Source organism: Amia ocellicauda, chromosome 2 (assembly GCF_036373705.1).
Source record: "Amia ocellicauda isolate fAmiCal2 chromosome 2, fAmiCal2.hap1, whole genome shotgun sequence".
NCBI lineage: Eukaryota > Metazoa > Chordata > Actinopteri > Amiiformes > Amiidae > Amia > Amia ocellicauda.
The window spans coordinates 58912908-58935311 of NC_089851.1; the positions used below are offsets into that span (position 1 = coordinate 58912908).

The following is a 22404-nucleotide window of genomic DNA, read 5'->3' on the forward strand; positions in this document are numbered from 1 at the left end:
AGGGGTGTAGAGCCTGTCGACATCCATAGCTTTCGGGTAAGACATTGTCTTTAAACATTGATCGGGGGGTGATGTATACCGTCTCTTCACTACGTCACGATAACCCGCCCTCTTAGAAGAGAGTGGCCCCTGCGGCTCCGTACCCACCACCAAAACCCTGAGCATTCATTTTAATCTCAGACTTCACGTTATGCGTTTCGTGAGAGAGAGAGAGAGAGAGAGAGAGAGAGAGGGAGAGCGAGAGAGAGCTAAAATAAATTTTAAAAAACTTTCCCCCTAAGCACTTTACTTAGAAGGCTAGAGTAATTTAAGGCGTTCTAAAGATTAAGAATGTAAGAAAATAATGTGGTATATCGTAACATTTGTAAGCCAGGATAAGGGACTGTTAAGAAATTGAACAATATCTTAAGTTTAAATCTTATGAACTTTTAAGACAGTTAGAAGGCCTTTACTAGAAGGTGTTTAACTAAAAAAAGAATGAATTCACTACAAGATAAAGAGAGAGAGATAGATAGATAGATAACTATTACTGAAACAATGGAGCTATTCTAACTTAATAGGGGGGGGGGGGGGGGGGTCACAAACCCCCAGGACCTGAAACATTCACACTCTGAACATTCACACTCTCCGGCAAGAACAAAGGCCAGCAGAACTAAGCAGTGTGGGTGGAGGGAGGGGGGCTAGGGGCGAGAGAAGGACAGTTGGATAAGGGAGGTCATCGGGGTCATCAGGGTCATCGTGGGTGGTTAGGGCGCTATGGGTGTACACTTCCGTCCGGATATGACGTAGGTATAATAAACAAGTGACGTAACATGCCATAAAATATCTGGAAATGCCTATGGCGCCCCCCATTCTACTGATGTGGAATGATTAATGTACATTAAGAAATGAGAAACCAAAGCTAGCTATCTTAAAACATTTGTTAGAGAAAAGAAAGAAAAGACAAAAGCCATAATTCAATCTAACCTAAGTCGAATGCCCCGAAGAGAATTAAAAACAACAAAACATATTTTTTTCAGTATAAATGACAGTCCTCAAGATACTGAAGGAAAATTACTAGATAAGTAATAAATAAGGGTAGTTTGAGACACTGCAGGTCAATATAACATGCCAACCAAAACCATGGTATCTGAATTTACTTTGGATATAAATTAATATATATCTCTTTGTATGTTTGTACGTTTACAGTTTGCGCAAGGTAAATGTCCGTATGTCATGTCATTTTCATTTACTGTATAGTCCAGAATATGACTGAGAGTCATAAGTCACAAATAGTTACAGAATGATAGCTAAAAAACACCAGTTAAATATGTTGTAATAACAGACCTACAAGAAAAGTAAGCATTTAACTGTACACAGAATGCTATTGCAAACAGAAATAATAATACAAAATTAATTTATTTAAATAGGTCTTACGAATACAGAAGTTTAAACTAACATGTTAGAAATGGAATTAGAGCCAAATTTAGAAATGGGAATCCGAGGCAACCGCAAACATTCGGTGAAGGTTTCTTAGATATTGATAAATAGATAACCAGATACTCCAGGAAATTAAAGACGTGGTAATTTGGTAGCTATGAGTTCCACAATGAAGAGTTTTTAAATCCCTAGAAATAGATCCCAAATACAATGTGTAGGTAAGAAATTAACTATTGATCAGTTCAATCTGGTTCGGGAACAGTTCTTCTGAACCTGTACCGGTGTAGACTGGACTTCAATAGGAGAAAGCTGACACAATAAAGACATGAGCCGCGCAGGCGGACAGTCTTAGTGCCCACGCAGGTTCTTAGTTGGGGAAATAATTGACTGGACACATTTTTTGAAAATGTGTTTTCCTGAAGTACCTGGACATCATTATTCAGATCAATGAAAAAGCTTATTTTCCAAAGATTAAAAGATGTAACATAACTAATTTAATGAAACATAGTCATGGCAAGTTATAAAACTGTTTGTCCTTTCACAAACAGAAATACCCTATCAATTAGGAAGAGGGGGGCAGGGGGCAAGTGCCGTGACACTGCTCCCCCTGTTCGCCTGAGCAGACAAGCAGCCTGAGATGACTGTGAGAGAGAGAGAGAGAGAGAGAGAGAGAAGGCAGAGACTGTAAGTACGTGTAAGGGTTCATAACTTACTACAAACAGAGGAAGAGTGTAATGACTGGTAATTTACACTGCTTGTATTAATAATGATAATAATATTGATGTTGATACAGACGAATACGTCACATACTAGATGACAACCGCATAAAACGAATAATAATGAAAATAGGAATAATAGGAGTTGTTCCTAATTAAACTATGTACATAATTTTAAATTATGGTTTATTGGGAAAAAGGTATTGAGAAACAAAGAGTAATAACTGCCATCATTTACACAACTACTATTAACTATGGTGTTGAAGGAACTGCTGTAATAATTATTGTAATGGTCTCAGGTATTTAAGTTAGATAAAAGGACAAAAATAAGCACATTGTTTTGACAACTCCACACAAAAGAGTATCTACACTAGGAAGTAAAGCTGATTCAGTAAACACAGGAGATATGATGCTGCTGACGACAGCTGAGTGCTGTACGTAAATAATTTGATAAATGAGATCAATTGGAATCAAGATTATTATTATTTTGAATTGTCCCTTTACTAGAAACCTTACAGATTGTGCGAATGTCAACTAATGTGATAGAGATGCCTTTTATAAGGAGGATCTCTGATGTTGTGTGACCCACACATTGTGTCTTCAGATGACTGATTTATTCCACATGGCAGATTATGAATCGTGTCCTGAAGGAACCGATGTTTGACCCATAGTGGCAGAGGTGCATATGGAGAAGACGCTGGTTTTCTCATTGAGACACAGTAGGCCGAGGGCCCGGCTTTAAAGACAGCCTTACGGCATCTTGAACAGACCGATGTTGAGGTCCACAACGCTGAAGTGATGGTTGACTGAAATAAGTTCAAATACTGAAATTAAAGGTTTTCCAGATTATAGGAATCTACAATATATTGTGAAACAGCTCAGATGATGTCCGCAGTAGTATATATTCTTGTATTGATATTTTAATTTATAATGTACTATTAGTGGAGATGTCACATTATTCAAATGAATAGAATGAAAGCCATGAAGTCAGAATCAGTCCATTGCCTCTCGTAAGATTTGTACAATGTACAATGTTTATAAATCAAAATGCAACAAATATATGTACAATACAGTTTTCAAACTGAATTTGTAAAAAATAATGTTTTGCTGACTTTTGTATTCTCTTAGTAGGAACAAAATGTATGTGTTACGTAGGTAGTAACTAGGGTTTGACTTTTATGACCTGGGGCTGGATGAAATATAATTTGAGATGCACTGTAAAAGCTCCAGGAAATTGCAACTGGCCACTGCACCTTCCATAAGAGAGCTCAAACGTTTACTAATTCATTGGTTGCCTCACAGGCACTCTTTCCCTGGTTTGCCCATCTGGCGCATGGTGTTGGCCACACAGGCAAAGGGGGGATGTGTGCATCAGTCTTTTAAATTGGTTTGCCCCAGGTTTTATAGTAACAGCTTAGCAATATTGTAGAACTTGCCACATTTATCAAGCTCATAATCCTGCAATATGCAAATAGATTGTGTTCAAAAGCTTAAATGTTGTGGATATGAATATATACTTGTAATAATGTATAGGTGTTCTAAATGGGTTGAAGCCTATCCCATAGGAAGGCTGAAGTAGTAACAGTAGCAAAAATACTGTTAAGGGATGTTATATGTAGATTTCGCATTCCAGGGAAATTTCCAGCGATAGGAACACTCACTTCACTGGGACGATAGTGCAGGAACTATGCAAAGCCCTGCGAGGTAAACAACATTTTCACTGCCCCATCAGGCTCAGTCAGCTGGAGCAGTGGAGAAACAAAATGGAATGTTAAAGAATAAGCTGGTTAAAATATGCAAACAAACAGGACTCAAATGTCCAGATGCCCTTCCTATAGTCCTAATGACAATGAGATCGTCAGCAAATTGAAAAAAACAGGGCCTTTCTCCGTGTGAGATTATTATGGGATGACTTATGAAACTCTCCATCACTCCTCCATTGTCTGTAAGGGAAATGGACATTCACTTGATGGATGATGCTATGTTGTCTTTTTGTATGGGACTAACACGTGCATTCGAAGCTGTCCATTCACAGGTGAAAGCCGCCCAGACTGAACCATCCCAGCAGGATTGCAAGGTGCAAGGTGCAAGGTGACTATGTGTATATTAAAGCACACAAGAGAAAGTCCTCCCAACAGCCCAGGTGGACAGGGCCCTACCAGGTGCTCCTGACCACCCACACAGCTGTGAAGTGCCAAGGAAAGACGACATGGATCCACTCCTCCCACTGCAAACTTGCCAATCGAGGTGATCAGCACAACCCTGGTGGAGAACAGAGGGATGCTTGCCTTCGCCTGGATCCTCTTCCTCATCGCCTGCGGGACCATCATCTGTGCCATAGCAGCCTTGGAAAAGGGCGCCTTCACCTCCAAGTTGACAGGATCATCACTGACTGAGGAAACCCGTCCAGAAGAAGCTGACATCAGCATCACCCTCCAGCTAACGGCACATGGCCAGAGCAGTGGCCCAAAAGGAGCGGCAGGACGCATGAGTCCACAAATACCAGGTGATGTGCTAGTAACCTCTCCCCTTTTGCATATCGACACCACAAACACTAACATATACACTGATAAAATACAACTGAGGATTTGACAGCGACGAGACAGCTACCTGACCAGAGGAAACGCCTACCTCCAACTGTCTTATCAGTTTACAAAAGACTTGAATCTGTCAAGGTGCTGGGTGTGTTCACATGTGCCCCATAACACTGAGGGAGGCATTCCCATGATCCCAGTTCCCTTGACTGTGGAAGATAACTGTGTTATATGGAAACATTATAGAATAGATATGAGTATTTACAATACTGTTAATGCATCTGCCTTTACTAAGTTTACTGAACAGATTCATGATCTTACGGATCACATTTGTAAAGATGTAACTAAAATCCACCAGACCTCGAAGTGGTCTCTTGGGAGCTGGATAAGTGGCTCCCTCGGAAGTATTGGTGCTATCATAGCCCAAAGTCTGCTTTTTATCCTTGGCATACTCATTCTTCTCTATATTTGTTTTGGACTGATCAAGTGTTGCTGTGCTTGCACTGCTAGAGAAATGCAGAAAAGCCATACTCCTGTTGAAATAAAGGAGTCTGCTAAAATAATGTATGTGGAAATGCTGCAAGAACACAGTGATATAATGGATCTTATGAATATAACCTTATTACACTGAATGATGTCCACTATTCCCCCTGAGGTTAAGGTTTACAACTCCAGGGTCTCATCATAGGACAAAATGGGGGGAGTGTGGAAGGAAAGTTAGAAATTCTTTCTCTAATACCTGTTTATCTCTCTTGTATACTTAAGAAAGATAAGGTCAAGCTAGAAGGTCAGGCCAGAAGGTAGCTTGATTTCTGTTTGTTATTTACAGTGAGAATCTTGGAGACAATGTCAAACAGTATGATTTAAGTGCCTGCTCCCTAATCCATGTGTTGACCTATGAACTCTGTCCTATAATGATATATATTCTGCTTAGCTAACTTTTTAACCAGCTCTTTGATGTTTGTGTATAAAAGCTCTGACTGTTAAAATGAAGGCAGAGCGACTTTGGGATCTTCTTGATTCACTGTTCCTCTCCACGCTGCGTGTATTAAAGGCATTGCAACTAACGTTCCAACCTGATTGAAGATGATTGTTCTTCCACACTACTGTGACATACAGTAACTCAATCTCTGTTTTGCAAATCACAATTGTGGATACTCCTCTCCAGATCTGTGAGCTATAAAGCACACATCATGCACATCCTGAGGACCCTGCCTCCTGGCATATTTGCGCCCACCTTGTGACCCACACCCTCCTGGACCATCTCACAACAGACCTTGTGGTCGAGCTCCCGTGCTTCGGCTCATTGGTGGCCATGGTGGTGGCGTAAAGTGAACTCTGGCTGTCCCAGGCCAACAGGGTGCCCAACATGGACATTTTACTGTTGTGCCAGTTTAATCCAGATTCACTTTTGGGCCAACCGTCAACTCTCTGCGGGCCAGAGAGCCCTTGGGCGTGCATACCTCCTCTAAATACTGGTCACAAATTGACATCAATTCTTAGAGCATACCACAGGAACTATACTTCATTTTTTCTTTTACTTCCAATGAATTTGGAAGATATTCTATTCAACATATGTTGTTGATCAGATAAAAGATGACCACTAAGAGCCCCAAATTAATATGAATCCAGAATAGCTTATTGTTCATAAATCAACTGAATAGCCCATATAATATATAAGTATTAATGAGTGTCTCTTCAGTCTTGCTGGCATAAGATTGAGGAATTGAGATCTTCTCTTCCCTGAAAGTATGTTTAACTCTTCAGATGTTTGTTTTCTGTAGAAACGGAAATATAACACATACATATGTACTTACACAGATCTGTATTTATGCATCTGTACGTGTGTGTCTGTTATGTGCTTCAAATCCTATCTATACAGATACTGCTCTTCTTAAATCGAAGGTTGCGATCCTGCCCTATAGAATGGGAAGAAATACATTTTCCTGGACTGGAGGTGTTTACGTAATAGTTTAAGGTGGATTTAAGTTCTTGAATATCCATTCAATATATATTGTCTTTGTTTATTGCTGGGAGGAATACTGAAGGATTGAAGTGATGCGTGTCATTATCAGTCTGTCGAGGTGCCTTATAGTTATGTGCATATGTTTAAGAGCTACAAACAAAATCAATACTATAGGCTACATACCAGCACAAGTCTGAAAAGTAATTTTGCTTTGTTTTTCTCACTATAGAAAAGCTATAACTTGAGTGCCTGTTGGGGAGGGACATCTGTCTATCTGCCCCTGGTGACAACTAAATGATATTCTAGCGTTCTCCATCAGGATTTATCTCCAGACACTCTGCCATTGGTTAAGCCAGGTCTTCAGCGAGCGAGTGAGTGAGTGATTGGTCAGAGGGAAACAGAAAGACAGGCCTCAGACAACTTAATCCAGTGATATTTTATTGGAGATTACCAAATGACATTAGTGGGCTATTGCTCAAACATTTTGGAACCTAACTGATTTACAAAAGAATCACTTGGAACATTTCCCATGCTAACCTGTATGTAATATGAAAACGCACACCCTCATGATAGTTTATTAATCAATAAAGTCTTTTAAAACTTGGATTAAGGATTCGGGTGACTGAATTTCCCTCAAGATTCAGATCAAGACTCCACAGAGGATTGTGGTACCAAAGTGGCTATTTTACAGGACATTTTAAGACCAAAGAGCTGAAAACACTCTGTATCTTGTACCTATCAGACATGCACAACTACAACGCAGCCACAAGTCTGGGTTCCCCAGAGAACCCACCATTAGTCAAACATTACAAGCAAAACACATCCAGTTGAATCTATGTGTGATAGGACCATAAGTTTGTGATAATTAGATTTCATATCCTTACCATATTCCACACATACATAACAGGACAAACTGTCAGGAGAGTCAGCCTGGTAGTTTTTAAATCTTTAACTGTGTAACACCTAGAATCACTGTCAAAATATTACCTGTTTAGAACTTATTAATTCAGGCTTAAAAATACTGGTACTCACTATCCACCATGCAATCTAATTACAGGGGAACACTAATTTTGCAAGTGCGAAACAGTATGGTGTACTTATTTAACTCCGCACTTGTGTCTGCATGCGAGTGGAAACATTCCCAACATACGAAGCGAGGACTGCCACGCGAGGATCACAAACTACCGTTATCCTACGAGGAATGGATGTTTCTGATTTGGGTTGAATGACATGCATGCACTCTGAGGAAGAATGAAGGGTATTTGAATGACCTGTCTGGTTATAGGTCTTTGATTATACATCCCATTTAGGAAAATGGTAGCTGGCATCTTAATAAGAAAAAAAGTGTGTATATACAGTAAAGGGTAGCGCACGGCATCTCTCAGTTAAAGAACTTTAGAAACTGCGCCTGCCCGCCTGTACCCATCTGATCAGTGGAGTGAATACAGCTGGACAATTGACTAAGTCGACTGCAATACGAAAGTGTTCAGTCATTTAAATAGCTATTGAGTCTTAAGAAACTTGCCCCTTGGAAACAAACAGGGCCTTGCTTTCCACAAAGACTTTGTCTTCAAGTAACTACGGTGGAAACCCTCCTTGCAAAGAAGATCCTGTGCACATTCTTGGAGCCTTCAAACCAGTGGAAAATCAGTTTGGAAAAGACTCTACTATCGCGAAACCCCAACTTCCAGGTGCATCGACTGAGTGGAAGTTCTTGGACAAAGCCGAACCGGACTGCCTTTGTTCCAAACCACACGGACCTCGTGCCGTGTGCTGTTATCTGAGCCCGAAGGCAGAGAGGCCTCTCTGCGACGAAGTTCAGATAAGTTTAACAGTTTGGAGTTTATTATTCATGACATTTGAGAAATCAATTAGATATGTTATTCTGTGAGTCATAAACTAGTATTTTCTTAAATATAAATGAGTGCTGTATTAAACTGTTTTGTTTGACAATTTTAGAAATCAGAATCTGTCAACGCCGAGAAATATATTCTCATTCCTGTTTAATTGTTTAGTCTGAAATTGACACAAGTTAATAGACACTAGATTATAGGTGGCCCTGCCTATCCTTAATCATTGAACAGTAATCAATTAGGGAGAATTGTGGTAACAAGAAATGATAGAATCTTTCTCGGCACCCAAATATAAATGAGACTGATATATATATATAACGAGAAGTTATTTGACTTAAATACTAACCTGCATAGTTATTTGATGTTCGACTAACAATACTAATGAGACTCACCTTCGTCTTACTAACCGGTATTGTAGTCAATGTATTTATAACCTTTTTTGTTTAACGATTTGTGTGTTATCATATGCCATTCCATGGTCTTTGATTTGGTCAAGGAAGTGATTTGTCTTTGATTTGTTGATCTAGAGTTGAATTTTTATTAGTTTTTCCCTTTTTGTATAATTAGTGTAGTGCTACATTTAGTCTTTGTTTTTAATAAATTTGACAATTTATATCTTTGGAATTGGTGTCTGCGTCCAATTATTACAGAAATTGAGTTCTACAAGATTCCAGGATCCGTGATAAGGTGATACTATACATTCACTTCTTTAATTGAAATTTATAAGTGTACCTTACGCTACATCAAGTTAAGTAGTGGTTTCTGTTAAATGTTATCTTGTGAGATTATTTATTTATTTTATTTTGTATAACGAAACAAAAATTAAGATTGTTCAGTACACAATCATTCTGCAATCATCAGGGCAGTACTGCACACTTCTGTGTTTTGCCTTTCCCATTCAAACCAGGCTGGACTAGAAGGAGAATTTAAAGACTGCCTGCAAGCCACTTGTGAAAATGAGAGTACCAAGGCATCAAAACCCTCAAAAAGAAGACACTGTCTAAGAATCGGGGAGAGCCATGATTCAAGCTGATCTGTACTAAAGTGTTTCCTTTTGTTCCTCAGGCTTGGGACAAAGGCAGAGCACTGGCAGAGCTTCTTCTCTCAGTTCTGCAGCAGGACGGCTAATGAAGAGGACGAAATCGCTCACAAGCTCCTGGGAGAGAAGTTTCAGGTCAGGGTCTGTGTTCAGGGCTTCAGAGATTCTTAAGAAGTCGCACCACACCAAATTTCCTCCAGGATGCAGAAGGTACTCAGTGTAGTTATAGATGCCTGTATCCTGGACTAATGGAATTGAAAGGCATCTTCTGATCTGGATGCTCGTAGCGTAATAAGAACTTCAAAGAGCGACTTCTTTTGTAATAATCCTGTTTCTAGTATCAATTCCTTTGCCTTTCCAATGGGAACATAACCCACAGGAAACACTACTTTTCACAAACTGCCACTCATCTTCAAGTACTCTGAATAAAACAGCACTGCCTGAGGAGTCTAACGGTGATGTGCAGAAGGTGTGGACGGCTGGTTGTGAATTGCTGCTTTTTTATGTCGGCTTTGTCACGGTCTCCCCTGTTTCTACCTTAGTTCACCACCAGAGGTCTCCCTCTCCCGAATACTAGTTTAGGGCTTCTCCTTTCCTTTATCCAGTCAAACCAGTCTTTCCACATTCTTCCCTACCAGGTGCACCTGTTCTGTCCTCCTCTCCTATCATTGGTCAATCCTTCATTCACCTTGTTCAATCCCTCTCTCCTTCACAGTACTTAAACCCCTCTGTTTCCTAGATTAATCGTGAAGTCTTGCATTCTCTCCTGGATCATTTCTAAGCCTTGTTTCTTGAGTGCCTTCCTGTGTATTTTTTTGACATTTTGCTTCCTTCTCTCGTTTACCCCTGTCGGATCTCCCTACTAGCCTGTTCGCTTGATCGTTTGACCTGGACTGTCCCTGTTTATGCTCTCTCGTTTTGCCCTTATTGGATTATCTGCTTCAACTCTAAAAGCCTGCACTTGGATCCTTTCCTTTGGTCCTAGAGGACGTCACAGGCTTGCTGATATTAAGTTTGGCTTTGGGTTGACCAGATATCACCCTGCAATCAAAATTTTCCCAGACAAAAACAAGAACAAACATCTGCACAAAAGTGGTAGGCATCCTTCAATGACTTGCAGGGTTACAAAGTGAGCCTGTGTTCCTTGTGTGGTTTCAGCACAGGCACAAACTGAATGTACTGTGTAGCTGTGGTCCCTGGAATAATATAACCTGGACCTAACCCTAATCCTAACCTTAACCATCTCTGTAATGTTGTTTCGGGAGTAATGGCCACAGAGCAAAATCAGGTCATGCATTTTGCTTGCAGGTCAAAGTCAGACCATGACAGACCTGTCTGACCTGTTTTCATTTGTAAAATGATATTACATGCAAGATTCTATTCAATTTCTGTCCTGTGCCTGCCTTCATGCTTGCTTCCTCTGGGATCAGTTTAAGGCTAAGATGTTGAGTCTCAGGAGCTTAAGACAATGGCTGTGGTTAATGTAGGTCGGGTGTCACCTATATTTCTCTGTGTCGGGTTTTAGGGGCAACTGACATTGTTGTGGAACCAGTTCACTACAGCACTTTACGACGAGTGTCTGAGCAAGGTGAGTGTGTCCTGGAAATGCCATTTAATATCGCTGGGGGTTGCATTCCAGACATAGAAGAGCCCAGTTCTTGGCAAGCATGTCTGGGAATTGAAAGTGTCTAATAATCGCATTCACTGTTGCTGTTAATGGTCTTGCAACTCAAAACTTGCAGAATCCAGCCTTGTCAGCTTTGTAAATATCTTTTCTTGTTGTTGTTACTTTAATCGTAATTCTTTAATGAGAGCATTTTATCATTTGACAGGAACTGACATACTCCAACACTCTCTTGATAAGGAGGCATTTATAACATCTCACATTGTCAACTGCATTTCTTTATATACATTTATTTCCTTGCTATGCCTTATTAGCAAACTTATGCTTCGGCTTCTTCAGAACAAAGCTAGAATACTCCCCTGTTCCTCAGCTAACTATGACAGAGGAATAGCCATGTTTTTAAAGCTACAATTACATACTATCCTCACAATATGGTTTAAAAATCTCTAAGATCTCAAAATACACTTTGCTTGCTTATTTTTTAGCTTGTTCTTAAATCACTGGAGCCTGTGGCCCATAGTGGTTGTTTGCCCTCTCTGTGGAGCTTCATTTTAACTGGCAGTAGGAAACCTGAAACTCTGGTTGCTTTGAAGTTCAAGTTCTCTATCCCTGCTTTGAACATGCTCTTATATAACTGGGTTGTTACCAAAGCTTATCAACACCTCTTCTTCAAGGCACAGAATTTTGTCTCCTAGCCTTGTTCAAAGTAGACAGAATAGGATGGTGGTTGGAGCTGTGTGCTGTCCAAAATGGTTCTTCTGGGAGTGTCATGTTTAGCCAAGGCCTTTTGTTTATAAAACTATACTATACATTTCAGACCGGTCACAACTACATTATGGTTTGACCTGACCAATGTATTACTTCTAGTCTGTACGATAGGTGTAAGAAAGTCTATACAAGAGATTTATACAAGAACCCTGCATGATTTGAAGAACATGTGAATCCAAGAACCTCACCAAAGTTTTTTCCAAGTGCCAACAACATTGCTTGTAAGTCTGTAGCCTGTTTAGGTTGTCCCTCAAATATATAGTCTTTGTTTACCCTGCCTTGTTGTGCACATTTCAGCTAAGAATCTACACACTGCATCGACAGCCAATGGCTTGAACAGAGGTCTGCTCGTTTCTTCCCCCATGGAGTCATCTCAAAGGCTGCTCAGCCTTTTGGCTTTTGCTCCCACCTCATGTTTTTTTGTGAATTCTCTTGTCTAGGCAACCACAGCTGCCTGCCCAATGCCGAGGCCTCATTCCCTGACAACAACTACCTGTTGCACATGACTGCCCTCTCTGATATCGCCCCTGGGGAGGTAAAGCCATCAGAATAATTGTGTGTGCGCGTGTATGTGGGGCAGTTCATAGTCTGTATATAAACAAGTATACGTCTGTGTGTGTCAATGCTTTTGTAAGGACCTGCAGGCACAGCTAGATTGATGTGCTGTTCTATAATTTCTCCTAGTATAGAAAAATAAGTTCAAAGTGTAATAATTGGGGGTTTTCAGGAAATCTCCATCAGCTACCTAGATTGCTGTCAAAGAGACTGGAGTAGGCACAGCCGCCACAAGATTCTCAGGTACATAGAGAGCCCAGAGACCGAGACTGAAGCCCCATTTACAGTGTCTGCTGCTACTTCACTGAAAGGCATTAGTGTCGAGGCACAGTTGGACTTTGTTTTTGGAAGCACAGTAAAGTCTAACACAGTGAAGTGTTAAGGATTTCTCTCTAACCCACTGTTGTTCTCTTTTGTTGTCAGGGAGAACTACCTGATTGCCTGCTCCTGTCCCAAGTGTCTCTCCCAGGCTGGATGTGACCTCTGAGGAAGAGGAGGAGGAAGGCAAAGGGGAGGGCGAGACGGAGGGTGACGACCTGGAGGATGAGATGACAGACGTGTGACGGGCTGGTCGGCACACCAGCGCACACCACTGAAACGGCACCGAGTTGATGTTAGAACAGTGGAGGACAGCAGTGCCGGCAGTGGGTCGGCTCTTCGCATCCACAGAGCACACACGGGCTCGCTCCACCTGCCTCATCCCTGACTGTCCTCTACAGCCTCTCACCGAATAAAACATTCATTAAAACTAGAACACATTTCACATCAGATTTTTTTTTTAACTGTCGAATTTCTGTCCCTGTTATGTTTCTGCATATGAGATTCCAAAGAAAGAAGACCACTTTTTAAACGGATTTAAAATAAATAACACTCATTCATGGCATTTATTATTATTATTATTATTATTGTATTAACTTTCCACTCCTGGTGCTTTCAGGAAGTGTTCTTCAGTGGGCATGACACAAGTTAGAAATGATGCATTTCTCAAAAATGTTTGTCTACCTACCTTTGACTTCAGTTACAACTTGAATGCATGACATGAAAATTTATCCTGCAAGTTGTATGCCAATAGCTTTTTTTTATTATTTTTTCTTTATAGATTCTAGGTAAGTCAAGTGCTCTTGTCCCAAACAAAGTCCAGTCTATTAACATCTTATCAAGACTTACTTGCAGAGCATTTTCTATTAGACTGCTATTGTGTAAGCTAACCAGAATAATTCCTAAACTCCCTGTTACATTTCAGTCCAGTACTATATGCAGATTGTTTAACAAATGTCTTGGCACTGTGTTCAACTTAATGACTATTAGATCTGTCTATCATTTCAATAGTTACAGGCAATAACTAAATAGCTGTTACTTTAAGAGACTGGGACCATTCACAGTGTAAATATGCCAGCTGTTCATAGGACTGCCTGCAGTATCTATCATTGCCAGTAACTCTTGACATAAAACAATTACTGTTTTACAAGTTGCATCCTCACAAGCTGAGAGTTATGTAGTGCAGCAGTATAAATAGCACAGATGTCATATTTACTGGGGATATGAAGGCAGCTTTGTTTTCACGACACTAGGTGGCATTGCTGTAAAAGAGCGATCGACTTGCAGAGCTTCCGTAGTGTTCTTAGTTTTTTTTTTTTTTAACTCCAAAGATCAGTAACAGTATGGAAATGCACATATGGTATATTTATACTTATATATACAGATCAATAACCCTTCCTAAAGGAGAATGACTGTTCACTCTCCCCTTTCCCAGAGAGATCTACCACTTTCTAAACACAAGGAATGGCCTGTAATATTTACTCTTACTGCTTAATATACACTCACCTAAAGGATTATTAGGAACACCATACTAATACTGTGTTTGACCCCCTTTCGCCTTCAGAACTGCCTTAATTCTACGTGGCATTGATTCAACAAGGTGCTGAAAGCATTCTTCAGAAATGTTGGCCCATATTGATAGGATAGCATCTTGCAGTTGATGGAGATTTGTGGGATGCACATCCAGGGCACGAAGCTCCCGTTCCACCACATCCCAAAGATGCTCTATTGGGTTGAGATCTGGTGACTGTGGGGGCCAGTTTAGTACAGTGAACTCATTGTCATGTTCAAGAAACCAATTTGAAATGATTCGACCTTTGTGACATGGTGCATTATCCTGCTGGAAGTAGCCATCAGAGGATGGGTACATGGTGGTCATAAAGGGATGGACATGGTCAGAAACAATGCTCAGGTAGGCCGTGGCATTTAAACGATGCCCAATTGGCACTAAGGGGCCTAAAGTGTGCCAAGAAAACATCCCCCACACCATTACACCACCACCACCAGCCTGCACAGTGGTAACAAGGCATGATGGATCCATGTTCTCATTCTGTTTACGCCAAATTCTGACTCTACCATCTGAACGTCTCAACAGAAATCGAGACTCATCAGACCAGGCAACATTTTTCCAGTCTTCAACTGTCCAATTTTGGTGAGCTTGTGCAAATTGTAGCCTCTTTTTCCTATTTGTAGTGGAGATGAGTGGTACCCGGTGGGGTCTTTTGCTGTTGTAGCCCATCCGCCTCAAGGTTGTATGTGTTGTGGCTTCACAGATGCTTTGCTGCATACCTCGGTTGTAATGAGTGGTTATTTCAGTCAAAGTTGCTCTTCTATCAGCTTGAATCAGTCGGCCCATTCTCCTCTGACCTCTAGCATCAACAAGGCATTTTCGCCCACAGGACTGCCGCATACTGGATGTTTTTCCCTTTTCACACCATTCTTTGTAAACCCTAGAAATGGTTGTGCGTGAAAATCCCAGTAACTGAGCAGATTGTGAAATACTCAGACCGGCCCGTCTGGCACCAACAACCATGCCACGCTCAAAATGGCTTAAATCACCTTTCTTTCCCATTCAGACATTCAGTTTGGAGTTCAGGAGATTGTCTTGACCAGGACCACACCCCTAAATGCATTGAAGCAACTGCCATGTGATTGGTTGGTTAGATAATTGCATTAATGAGAAATTGAACAGGTGTTCCTAATAATCCTTTAGGTGAGTGTATACGCCTGTCAGATCAATAGATGATTGGTTCTTGAGTTTGTGAGATTGGATTTCGGTTTCAGCCCCCAGTGTTCTATTGGATGGAGGGCTTGATTTATGACTGATGTCAATCTATGTCATCTTTTGGAAATGCTGGTTGGCCTGTGTTCCTAGCTCTGTGTCGGGATTTTGGCTCTCGTCCACTTCAAAGCTTTTTTATTTCCTCCATGCCATATTCCCCAGACATTTCACAGCAGGGATTCCAAGCTATTTGGCCCATTCTCGGTGCCATCCTCCCAAGACTGCCACTTTGATGTAAACCAGTTCACACGCTGATGAGCTTAGGAAATCTGATAACTTTGGGGGAGAGGTCTTCTTCAGCTCAGAGCTAAAATGCTCTTATCAAAATATACCCCCCCACTTAATGCTACATTGATAACAGATTTTCTGTGAAATAGTTCCCAAAGGACAAAAAATATATAAACATCAGCAGTTGGTTCAAGTGTACAATTTAACACGGGATAACACATTCTTGAAAGTTAAAGGCTTTGAAATAAGAACACAGTGGAACACACATCTGAAGAATTTAAAGAATTGCAGTCATTTATGTGAAATAATTAAGTAATTAATTCAAAACACTGTAGACAAAGCTAGAATTTTCTACCTTATGTAATTCAGAATCCATCCTCAACTTAAGGCTTAAGATTGTTCCCCTGCATGTTGATTTAATGTAATACAGTCAATAAATAAATGCATTTTAATGTCTTTAATTAAGGGAAGTCAAACATAAAACTGTAGGGGAAAATGTTAGAATTGAAAACACTACCTGCTTAACTGTCGCAACCATCTTTGCCATTAACGTAATGCTGGAGGTCTCTGGTGGGTAATGCATGTTTCTGGGAAATGGGGAGACAGACTTGGGTGGAGAGCACACTGTGCAGTGTTGCTGAAAATCACTTGCAAATGAAATGCATCACAATCTATTGAAATGCTAGAAGAAGATGTGAAAAGGGGAAATGTTCCTTAGCATGTCAGGAAATTGCTGAAATACTTTAATTTCTGGATGGCTGCTTTCTAGCCAAACAAACACCTGATGTGTCATCGCTGTTGGAGGCTGTGTGTTAAAAGCCTCACTATGCAAACTAAATCCAACAGCGGTGCAAATACACAATAGCTTCTCCTGCAGGTCTGAAGGTCATGTGCAGAAATAACACAATCCCAGAGAAATGTCATTGTCTGTTTAAATGAATACAAGTTGCCTTTGCACATGTTTTGTATTCACACACTTCCTCTGGTATTGACATCATGCAATTAACAACATACAACAAAAAAAGGGTCTCAAAGACCAACCGTGCCACCAGGGTGCCTGATGCGTGGTAGTCGTGGCCGAGTTGTTAAGGTAAAGGACTAGCAATCCTTTGGGGTCTCCCTGCGCAGGTTCGAATCCTGCCGGCTACGATGCTGAAGAGCAGCGCCGACCCCTCTCTGCCTTGCAGGCCCCCCTTCTTGAGCTGTGCTTCTGTCACAGACCCTTTTGCTATCTGTCTGTCTGTCTGTCTGTCTGTCTGTCTGTGACTTAAAAAAATATAGATCAACATATAGAGATCTGTATATAAGGACAGAAAGATGTCCATACGAACACGCAGAGGAGCGTCGGAACCCTGGTATAATTCCTTGCTCTTGCTGGGGTGAAATCAGTTCACACACCTCTTTCTTTCATTCTGTTCCCAAGTCCTTTGTGCAGCCTTCCCACCCTAGGCGGGGGCAGCAAAACCACACAAGGAACCTCCCCATCGGGGAATCGAACCCCAGTCTCCGCGTGACAGGCGGGGATACTCACCACTATACTAACGAGGAGCCGGGCTTGCCGCCTCCCACCTTCTCCGCCCCCACATCTTTCGCCACGCCCCTTTCCGATTCTGAATGTCTCAGGGCAAGGCGAGGGCAGCATCGCTGCCTCCCCTGCCTGCTTTATTCCACCTTGTTAGTGTCCTTCGGTCAGCTCAGGCTCCGGAAAGCAGTCCTGGACCGCGACCTGCTGCGCTAGGGCCCCGCCAGGCAGTCAGGATGGCCGAGCAGTCTAAGGCGCTGCGTTCAGGTCGCAGTCTCCCCTGGAGGCGTGGGTTCGAATACCACTTCTGACAACAGCGGGTGCTCCTTTTTGCCCCGTTTGAAACGGGTCAAGGATGGCGCCCTCCCTGGTCCTTTCAGCACGTGAGCCAAAAAAAGGGTCTCAAAGACCATCAGCAGCAGCAGCGGCAGATTTGGCGCCTTGGCTTAGTTGGTTAAAGCGCCTGTCTAGTAAACAGGAGGTCCTGGGTTCAAATCCCAGCGGTGCCTTAGGCGGGCTTTGTGTGCTCCTTGCAAAGCTTGTGCTTCCGCTTTGTCGACCATTAGTTTTAGCAAGATAGGCTTATCGTAAAGCCATCAGAGGACGTAATGAACCAGAAAGCCAACTGGACAGACGCCGGTTTGTAAAGAAGAACCAGAACCCAAAGGACACGCGCTACCCGCACCTAACGGCCAACGTTCAATTCCCATTGCCGCCCCTGGACAGTCGCAACAGGGAGCTTGTTGCTCCCGTCAACCTTACGTTTTCACCTCTGTGTGCTTCCTTTGTTGCAGCCTGCATCCAGATTTTGTTTTGTTTTGTTTTGTTTTGTTTTGTTTTGTTTTGTTTTGTTTTGTTTTGTTTTGTTTTGTTTTGTTTTGTTTTGTTTTGTTTTGTTTTGTTTTGTTTTGTTCCTTACGCCTGAGTGTAGGCACTGGGGAATGGGAGAGTCCTGGCACCGTGGCTTAGTTGGTCAAAGCACCTGTCTTGTAAACAAGAAACCCTGGGTTCGACTCCCAGCAGTGCCCTGGTTTATGTTGGCCTAGGCAATGGAAAGAAAGTATCTAAACGCTCAATACATTTTTGCAAGATGGCCGTCCGCAGCAAGCAGCTTAAGGTTACTGTAGCCGCAGTCTGGCAAGCTGTCCGCCAGAAGTAGAAACAATAACAAGGGGCGGGGGGAAAAGTGGGCCCCGCTGGGTGGATTCGAACCATCATCCTTTCTGTTAACAGCCAAACACGCTGACCGATTGCGCCACAGAGACAGACAGAGGTGTTGTGGTTGCTGCAGTCGTGCAGTTCCTTCACAGTTGCCAGAAATCATTTCCAGCACACGATTTTCTTTGTCGTTGAATGCAACATACGTGACCATTGGGGGAGCGATAGCAAGCAAGAGAGTTAGATATCGAGAGTCATAGATAGATAGATAGATAGATAGATAGATAGATAGATAGATGGATGGATGGATGGACGGCAGGGCAAGCATCTGATTGACAGTGGTCCATGATCTGCTGTTATGCTACTATGCTACTGACCATTGGGGGAGCGATAGCAAGCAAGAGAGTTAGATATCGAGAGTCATAGATAGATAGATAGATAGATGGATGGATGGACGGCAAGGCAAGCATCTGATTGACAGTGGTCCGTGATCTGCTGTTATGCTACTATGCTACTGACCATTGGGGGAGCGATAGCAAGCAAGAGAGTTAGATATCGAGAGTCATAGATAGATAGATAGATAGATGGATGGATGGACGGCAAGGCAAGCATCTGATTGACAGTGGTCCGTGATCTGCTGTTATGCTACTATGCTACTGACCATTGGGGGAGCGATAGCAAGCAAGAGAGTTAGATATCGAGAGTCATAGATAGATAGATAGATAGATGGATGGATGGATGGACGGCAAGGCAAGCATCTGATTGACAGTGGTCCGTGATCTGCTGTTATGCTACTATGCTACTGACTATTGGGGGAGCGATAGCAAGCAAGAGAGTTAGATATCGAGAGTCATAGATAGATAGATAGATAGATGGATGGATGGATGGACGGCAAGGCAAGCATCTGATTGACAGTGGTCCGTGATCTGCTGTTATGCTACTATGCTACTGACCATTGGGGGAGCGATAGCAAGCAAGAGAGTTAGATATCGAGAGTCATAGATAGATAGATAGATAGATGGATGGATGGACGGCAAGGCAAGCATCTGATTGACAGTGGTCCGTGATCTGCTGTTATGCTACTATGCTACTGACCATTGGGGGAGCGATAGCAAGCAAGAGAGTTAGATATCGAGAGTCATAGATAGATAGATAGATGGATGGATGGATGGACGGCAAGGCAAGCATCTGATTGACAGTGGTCCGTGATCTGCTGTTATGCTACTATGCTACTGACCATTGGGGGAGCGATAGCAAGCAAGAGAGTTAGATATCGAGAGTCATAGACAGATAGATAGATAGATGGATGGATGGATGGATGGCAAGGCAAGCATCTGATTGACAGTGGTCTGTGATCTGCTGTTATGCTACTATGCTACTGACCATTGGGGGAGCGATAGCAAGCAAGAGAGTTAGATATCGAGAGTCATAGACAGATAGATAGATAGATGGATGGATGGATGGATGGCAAGGCAAGCATCTGATTGACAGTGGTCCGTGATCTGCTGTTATGCTACTATGCTACTGACCATTGGGGGAGCGATAGCAAGCAAGAGAGTTAGATATCGAGAGTCATAGACAGATAGATAGATAGATGGATGGATGGATGGACGGCAAGGCAAGCATCTGATTGACAGTGGTCCGTGATCTGCTGTTATGCTACTATGCTACTGACCATTGGAGGAGCGATAGCAAGCAAGAGAGTTAGATATCGAGAGTCATAGATAGATAGATAGATAGATAGATAGATAGATAGATGGATGAATGGACGGCAAGGCAAGCATCTGATTGACAGTGGTCCGTGATCTGCTGTTATGCTACTATGCTACTGACCATTGGGGGAGCGATAGCAAGCAATAGAGTTAGATATCGAGAGTCATAGATAGATAGATAGATAGATGGATGGATGGACGGCAAGGCAAGCACCTGATTGACAGTGGTCCATGATCTGCTGTTATGCTACAATGCTACTGACCATTGGGGGAGCGATAGCAAGCAAGAGAGTTAGATATTGAGAGTCATAGATAGATAGATAGATAGATGGATGGATGGATGGACAGCAAGGCAAGCACCTGATTGACAGTGGTCCGTGATTTGCTACTATGTTACTGACCATTGGGGGAGCGATAGCAAGCAAGAGAGTTAGATATCAAGAGTCATAGATAGATAGATAGATAGATAGATGGATGGACGGCAAGGCAAGCACCTGATTGACAGTGGTCCGTGAAATAAACAATGTTAGAACAGTGTATGAATAACACTATAGACACTATAGAATGATAGAATAATGCTTGTGTGTATGTTTGTGTGTGTGCGTTTAAGCTTAATGACGTGGCATTCTCATATATGTAACGCCTGCTAACCTGATAATAAAATATTATATACACATGAATTATCTTTATATGTAGTTAATAAATCCATACATACAAACACCATTGTTTATCACGCGTTACATTTTTTATTCAGCACACACAAAAACCAAATAAACTAAAACAGTGAAACACCACTGATAATGTTCTTTGACATACAAACACAATAATAATAATAATAATAATAATAATAATAATAATAATAATAATACATTTTTTATTATCAGAATCACACAAGGATTTAACATTTTACAGATAACATCAATGTATGTATTTCTATAGCCTATATATAAACAAACAACAACCAAAATAATAATACAAAAAATAAAACCATGAGGACCCGCTTTACAGAGACAGCCATGGTAATTTCCCAAACAGCCGATGCTTTTTAGCTGGCTGGTCTCTTTGTGGTGTTTCGGGTGGGGCAGCCGCCCCCTCCATCGGAATATCAAAGTCTGGTTCAGGAGAAATAGGATTTCTCTGTATAGACATAGAACTGTCTCTAGTAGGTGTTGTTTTCAGTTTCTCCAACACCTCCCTGTTTATTCTGTTAGACAGTACCGAACCGGGGATGTTAATCTCCGCCATCGCCATCATAAAACTGCCCCAGCCTTTGGGGGCTCTTCCTGTGGCCAGCGTGTGCGGCTGTGTGACAGCCCTAACCAGATCAATCACATGAGACCCACGAACAGGGCCCCCCTTGTACACAAATTCCCCATTCTCATTCCAGCTAGCTATAGAATTGTTGGACACCATTTCGGCATTTTTATTTTGCCTTTGTGGAATAGCGTCTAAAATATAATCGAAAACAGGCTCTGTGTGCGGTTTTTCGGCCGGGGTATCGGTGTCAGGCATCTGCAAAGTCAAAGTGGCTTTTTCAGATTCTGCCTGCCACGTCAGGGCCAAGTACCTCTGCAGCGCTTTGTCATATTCACCCAATTGAGAGCTTTGCAGAATATCTTTCATTTCACCATCCAATTTATATGTGGCTATTTTTCTGATGTCATGTTCAACTGGAAAGTCCTCTTTAATTTGGCCCATCTGTTTCTGAGGTACTAGATACATTTTCTCAGTGAATTGCATTTTCATCTGGTCAGTAAGCCGGTAATGAGGGGAATGGCAATACTTAGCAAATTACCGATAAACCCCCCAGACTGATTCAATAGATTTCTCTTTCTCTTAACAGACACTGTCTTTTTACTAAGTGTTTTTATAATGTGGCCACTTTTCTTGAGTTTCTGAAATTGTTTAGCGCTCAAGCGGATGTTTCCTTTCAGTGTATTTAGAGCGATTTCTGACACGCCTGTACCAGGTCGCTTCCAGCGGCGCACAGAATGGCCTTGTTGCGGCTTGGCTTTAACCAGCAGCTGCAGGAGAGCCAGTTTTCTCTTCATACGCAGTGACATACTGACAGCCAGAGTCACAGACAGCAAATGTGCTCAACGCTGGAAAACCAGCGGCTTTTACTTTCTTTGTTTTTTAAACACATAAACCACCGGGATGCTCATCTCAAAGTGCCAGTCACGTTTAACACGTACTATCCCCGGTTGCCG

The 22404-nt window shown here is 41.9% G+C and overlaps 1 long non-coding RNA gene and 3 other non-coding genes across 5 annotated transcripts; all 4 read left to right on the plus strand.

Moving 5' to 3' along the window:
- The first annotated feature begins 10229 nt into the window (after positions 1 to 10229).
- On the plus strand, positions 10230 to 13357 carry LOC136711554 (uncharacterized). Of its 2 annotated transcripts, none has more exons than XR_010804741.1 (3): positions 10230 to 10622; positions 12360 to 12454; positions 12898 to 13357. It is a non-coding gene; the product is annotated as an uncharacterized LOC136711554 (long non-coding RNA). The 2 variants fall into 2 exon arrangements; XR_010804742.1 differs by lacking the exon at positions 10230 to 10622 and adding an exon at positions 10710 to 11115.
- Positions 13358 to 16869: 3512 nt separating this feature from the next.
- trnaa-agc (transfer RNA alanine (anticodon AGC)) lies at positions 16870 to 16951 on the plus strand. Its single transcript has one exon. It is a non-coding gene; the product is annotated as a tRNA-Ala (tRNA).
- Positions 16952 to 17759: 808 nt separating this feature from the next.
- On the plus strand, positions 17760 to 17833 carry trnat-agu (transfer RNA threonine (anticodon AGU)). Its single transcript has one exon. It is a non-coding gene; the product is annotated as a tRNA-Thr (tRNA).
- A 445-nt stretch (positions 17834 to 18278) lies between these two features.
- trnat-ugu (transfer RNA threonine (anticodon UGU)) lies at positions 18279 to 18352 on the plus strand. The gene has a single exon. It is a non-coding gene; the product is annotated as a tRNA-Thr (tRNA).
- The last annotated feature ends 4052 nt before the right edge of the window (positions 18353 to 22404 follow it).